This window comes from Carassius gibelio, chromosome B22 (genome assembly GCF_023724105.1).
Source record: "Carassius gibelio isolate Cgi1373 ecotype wild population from Czech Republic chromosome B22, carGib1.2-hapl.c, whole genome shotgun sequence".
NCBI classification, from domain to species: Eukaryota; Metazoa; Chordata; class Actinopteri; order Cypriniformes; family Cyprinidae; genus Carassius; species Carassius gibelio.
In genome coordinates this window covers 41,317,334-41,322,333 of record NC_068417.1, presented here as the reverse complement: position 1 = coordinate 41,322,333, position 5,000 = coordinate 41,317,334, and the positions used below count along the sequence as shown (strand labels likewise).

Sequence of the window (5,000 nt, the reverse complement as noted above, 5' to 3'; positions counted from 1 at the left end):
CTTAGCTTCCGAGATCAGACGAGATTGGGCATAGCCAGGTTGGTATGGCCGTAAGCGAAGTCTGCTGCAAAGAGAGGGCTATTTAAAGACCAGCCGATCTTATCGCCAGTACATTATATAAGTAGGAAAGAAAACCCAAAAGCTTAAATCACCTGGTATTCCCAGGCAGTCTCTCATCAAAGTACTAACCAGACCTAAACCTGCTAAGATTCAGAGATCGGGCATTGACTCTATTTTTTGGCAAAATTATTATATACTAAGTGAAAAATGTCCAAAAAGCTTACAGCACCTGGTATTCCCAGGCAGTCTCCCATCCATGTACTAACCAGGCCCAAACCTGCTAATATTCAGAGATTGGCATTGACTCTATTTTTTGGCAAAATTATTATATACTAAGTGAAAAATTTCCAAAAAGCTTACAGCACCTGGTATTCCCAGGCGGTCTCCCATCCAAGTACTAACCAGGCCCAAACCTGCTTAGCTTCCGAGATCAGACGAGATCAGGCATAGCCAGGATGGTATGGCCGTAAGCGAAGTCTGCTGCAAAGAGAGGGCTATTTAAAGACCAGCCAATCTTATCGCCAGTACATTATATAAGTAGGAATGAAAACCCAAAAGCTTAAAGCACCTGGTATTCCTAGGCAGTCTCTCATCAAAGTACTAACCAGACCTAAACCTGCTAAGATTCAGAGATCGGGCATTGACTCTTTTTTTTTTTTTTTTTTTTTTTTTTAATGAAAGATTATTATATAATTCGTGAAATTTTCCAAAAAGATTAAAGCACCTGGTATTCCCAGGCAGTCTCCCATCCATGTACTAACCAGACCTAAACCTGCTAAGATTCAGAGATCGGGCATTGACTCTATTTTTTGGCAAAATTATTATATACTAAGTGAAAAATGTCCAAAAAGCTTACAGCACCTGGTATTCCCAGGCAGTCTCCCATCCATGTACTAACCAAGCCCAAACCTGCTAATATTCAGAGATTGGCATTGACTCCATTTTTTGGCAAAATTATTATATACTAAGTGAAAAATTTCCAAAAAGCTTAAAGCACCTGGTATTCCCAGGCGGTCTCCCATCCAAGTACTAACCAGGCCCAAACCTGCTTAGCTTCCGAGATCAGACGAGATCAGGCATAGCCAGGATGGTATGGCCGTAAGCGAAGTCTTCTGCAAAGAGAGGGCTATTTAAAGACCAGCCAATCTTATCGCCAGTACATTATATAAGTAGGAATGAAAACCCAAAAGCTTAAAGCACCTGGTATTCCTAGGCAGTCTCTCATCAAAGTACTAATCAGACCTAAACCTGCTAAGATTCAGAGATCGGGCATTGACTCTATTTTTTGGCAAAATTATTATAAACTAAGTGAAAAATGTCTAAAAAGTTTACAGCACCTGGTATTCCCAGGCGGTCTCCCATCAAAGTACTAACCAGGCCCAAACCTGCTTAGCTTCCGAGATCGGACGAGATCGGGCATAGCCAGGTTGGTATGGCCGTAAGCGAAGTCTGTTGCAAAGAGAGGGCTATTTAAAGACCAGCCAATCTTATCGCCAGTACATTATATAAGTAGGAAAGAAAGCCCAAAAGCTTAAAGCACCTGGTATTCCTAGGCAGTCTCTCATCAAAGTACTAACCAGACCTAAACCTGCTAAGATTCAGAGATCGGGCATTGACTCTTTTTTTTTTTTTAATGAAAGATTATTATATAATTCGTGAAATTTTCCAAAAAGATTAAAGCACCTGGTATTCCCAGGCTGTCTCCCATCCATGTACTAACCAGGCCCAAACCTGCAAATATTCAGAGATCGGGCATTGACTTTTTTTTGGCAAAATTATTATATACTAAGTGAAAAATGTCCAAAAAGCTTACAGCACCTGGTATTCAATCAATCAATCAATCACCTTTATTTATATAGTGCTTTAAACAAAATACATTGCGTCAAAGCACTGAACAACATTCATTAGGAAAACAGTGTCTCAATAATGCAAAATTATAATTAAAGGCAGTATATTCCCAGGCAGTCTCCCATCCATGTACTAACCAGGCCCAAACCTGCTAATATTCAGAGATTGGCATTGACTCTATTTTTTGGCAAAATTATTATATACTAAGTGAAAAATTTCCAAAAAGATTACAGCACCTGGTATTCCCAGGCGGTCTCCCATCCAAGTACTAACCAGGCCCAAACCTGCTTAGCTTCCGAGATCAGACGAGATCGGGCATAGCCAGGATGGTATGGCCGTAAGCGAAGTCTGCTGCAAAGAGAGGGCTATTTAAAGACCAGCCAATCTTATCGCCAGTACATTATATAAGTAGGAATGAAAACCCAAAAGCTTAAAGCACCTGGTATTCCTAGGCAGTCTCTCATCAAAGTACTAACCAGACCTAAACCTGCTAAGATTCAGAGATCGGGCATTGACTCTTTTTTTTTTTTTTTTTTTTTTTTTAATGAAAGATTATTATATAATTCGTGAAATTTTCCAAAAAGATTAAAGCACCTGGTATTCCCAGGCAGTCTCCCATCCATGTACTAACCAGACCTAAACCTGCTAAGATTCAGAGATCGGGCATTGACTCTATTTTTTGGCAAAATTATTATATACTAAGTGAAAAATGTCCAAAAAGCTTACAGCACCTGGTATTCCCAGGCAGTCTCCCATCCATGTACTAACCAAGCCCAAACCTGCTAATATTCAGAGATTGGCATTGACTCCATTTTTTGGCAAAATTATTATATACTAAGTGAAAAATTTCCAAAAAGCTTAAAGCACCTGGTATTCCCAGGCGGTCTCCCATCCAAGTACTAACCAGGCCCAAACCTGCTTAGCTTCCGAGATCAGACGAGATCAGGCATAGCCAGGATGGTATGGCCGTAAGCGAAGTCTTCTGCAAAGAGAGGGCTATTTAAAGACCAGCCAATCTTATCGCCAGTACATTATATAAGTAGGAATGAAAACCCAAAAGCTTAAAGCACCTGGTATTCCTAGGCAGTCTCTCATCAAAGTACTAATCAGACCTAAACCTGCTAAGATTCAGAGATCGGGCATTGACTCTATTTTTTGGCAAAATTATTATAAACTAAGTGAAAAATGTCTAAAAAGTTTACAGCACCTGGTATTCCCAGGCGGTCTCCCATCAAAGTACTAACCAGGCCCAAACCTGCTTAGCTTCCGAGATCGGACGAGATCGGGCATAGCCAGGTTGGTATGGCCGTAAGCGAAGTCTGTTGCAAAGAGAGGGCTATTTAAAGACCAGCCAATCTTATCGCCAGTACATTATATAAGTAGGAAAGAAAGCCCAAAAGCTTAAAGCACCTGGTATTCCTAGGCAGTCTCTCATCAAAGTACTAACCAGACCTAAACCTGCTAAGATTCAGAGATCGGGCATTGACTCTTTTTTTTTTTTTAATGAAAGATTATTATATAATTCGTGAAATTTTCCAAAAAGATTAAAGCACCTGGTATTCCCAGGCTGTCTCCCATCCATGTACTAACCAGGCCCAAACCTGCAAATATTCAGAGATCGGGCATTGACTTTTTTTTGGCAAAATTATTATATACTAAGTGAAAAATGTCCAAAAAGCTTACAGCACCTGGTATTCAATCAATCAATCAATCACCTTTATTTATATAGTGCTTTAAACAAAATACATTGCGTCAAAGCACTGAACAACATTCATTAGGAAAACAGTGTCTCAATAATGCAAAATTATAATTAAAGGCAGTATATTCCCAGGCAGTCTCCCATCCATGTACTAACCAGGCCCAAACCTGCTAATATTCAGAGATTGGCATTGACTCTATTTTTTGGCAAAATTATTATATACTAAGTGAAAAATTTCCAAAAAGCTTACAGCACCTGGTATTCCCAGGCGGTCTCCCATCCAAGTACTAACCAGGCCCAAACCTGCTTAGCTTCCGAGATCAGACGAGATCGGGCATAGCCAGGATGGTATGGCCGTAAGCGAAGTCTGCTGCAAAGAGAGGGCTATTTAAAGATCAGCCAATCTTATCGCCAGTACATTATATAAGTAGGAATGAAAACCCAAAAGCTTAAAGCACCTGGTATTCCTAGGCAGTCTCTCATCAAAGTACTAATCAGACCTAAACCTGCTAAGATTCAGAGATCGGGCATTGACTCTTTTTTTTTATTTTTTATGAAAGATTATTATATAATTTGTGAACTTTTCCAAAAAGATTAAAACACCTGGTATTCCCAGGCAGTCTCCTATCCATGTACTAAGCAGGCCCAAACCTGCTAATATTCAGAGATCAGGCATTGACTCTATTTTTTGGCAAAATTATTATATACTAAGTGAAAAATGTCCAAAAAGCTTACAGCACCTGGTATTCCCAGGGCGGTCTCCCATCCAAGTACTAACCAGGCCCAAACCTGCTTAGCTTCCGAGATCAGACGAGATCCGGCATAGCCAGGTTGGTATGGCCGTAAGCGAAGTCTGCTGCAAAGAGAGGGCTATTTAAAGACCAGCCAATCTTATCGCCAGTACATTATTTAAGTAGGAAAGAAAACCCAAAAGCTTAAAGCACCTGGTATTCCTAGGCAGTCTCTCATCAAAGTACTAACCAGACCTAAACCTGCTAAGATTCAGAGATCGGGCATTGACTCTTTTTTTTTTTTTTTTTTTTTTTTTTTTTTTAATGAAAGATTATTATATAATTCGTGAAATTTTCCAAAAAGATTAAAGCACCTGGTATTCCCAGGCAGTCTCCCATCCATGTACTAACCAGGCCCAAACCTGCAAATATTCAGAGATCGGGCATTGACTCTATTTTTTGGCAAAATTATTATATACTAAGTGAAAAATGTCCAAAAAGCTTACAGCACCTGGTATTCCCAGGCAGTCTCCCATCCATGTACTAACCAGGCCCAAACCTGCTAATATTCAGAGATTGGCATTGACTCTATTTTTTGGCAAAATTATTATATACTAAGTGAAAAATTTCCAAAAAGCTTACAGCACCTGGTATTCCCAGGC

The 5,000-nt window shown here is 39.8% G+C and overlaps 10 non-coding genes across 10 annotated transcripts in view; all 10 read right to left on the bottom strand.

The window, feature by feature from the left end:
• LOC128005106 (5S ribosomal RNA) overlaps positions 1–56 on the bottom strand; it is a 119-nt gene extending 63 nt beyond the window's left edge. Inside the window, exon 1 of the ribosomal RNA XR_008177770.1 lies at positions 1–56. This exon is cut by the window's left edge and continues 63 nt beyond it. This is a non-coding gene — a ribosomal RNA (5S ribosomal RNA).
• Positions 57–413: 357 nt separating this feature from the next.
• Positions 414–532, bottom strand: LOC128000688 (5S ribosomal RNA). The gene has a single exon (XR_008173468.1). It is a non-coding gene; the product is annotated as a 5S ribosomal RNA (ribosomal RNA).
• Positions 533–1,045: 513 nt separating this feature from the next.
• On the bottom strand, positions 1,046–1,164 carry LOC128004925 (5S ribosomal RNA). The gene has a single exon (XR_008177597.1). It is a non-coding gene; the product is annotated as a 5S ribosomal RNA (ribosomal RNA).
• Positions 1,165–1,385: 221 nt separating this feature from the next.
• LOC127996504 (5S ribosomal RNA) lies at positions 1,386–1,504 on the bottom strand. The gene has a single exon (XR_008169408.1). It is a non-coding gene; the product is annotated as a 5S ribosomal RNA (ribosomal RNA).
• Positions 1,505–2,132: 628 nt separating this feature from the next.
• On the bottom strand, positions 2,133–2,251 carry LOC128000300 (5S ribosomal RNA). The gene has a single exon (XR_008173087.1). It is a non-coding gene; the product is annotated as a 5S ribosomal RNA (ribosomal RNA).
• Positions 2,252–2,763: 512 nt separating this feature from the next.
• On the bottom strand, positions 2,764–2,882 carry LOC128004924 (5S ribosomal RNA). Its single transcript, XR_008177596.1, has one exon. It is a non-coding gene; the product is annotated as a 5S ribosomal RNA (ribosomal RNA).
• Positions 2,883–3,103: 221 nt separating this feature from the next.
• On the bottom strand, positions 3,104–3,222 carry LOC127996503 (5S ribosomal RNA). Its single transcript, XR_008169407.1, has one exon. It is a non-coding gene; the product is annotated as a 5S ribosomal RNA (ribosomal RNA).
• A 628-nt stretch (positions 3,223–3,850) lies between these two features.
• Positions 3,851–3,969, bottom strand: LOC127996192 (5S ribosomal RNA). Its single transcript, XR_008169106.1, has one exon. It is a non-coding gene; the product is annotated as a 5S ribosomal RNA (ribosomal RNA).
• Positions 3,970–4,335: 366 nt separating this feature from the next.
• LOC128004804 (5S ribosomal RNA) lies at positions 4,336–4,455 on the bottom strand. Its single transcript, XR_008177480.1, has one exon. It is a non-coding gene; the product is annotated as a 5S ribosomal RNA (ribosomal RNA).
• Positions 4,456–4,973: 518 nt separating this feature from the next.
• LOC127994723 (5S ribosomal RNA) overlaps positions 4,974–5,000 on the bottom strand; it is a 119-nt gene continuing 92 nt past the window's right edge. Inside the window, exon 1 of the ribosomal RNA XR_008167695.1 lies at positions 4,974–5,000. This exon is cut by the window's right edge and continues 92 nt beyond it. This is a non-coding gene — a ribosomal RNA (5S ribosomal RNA).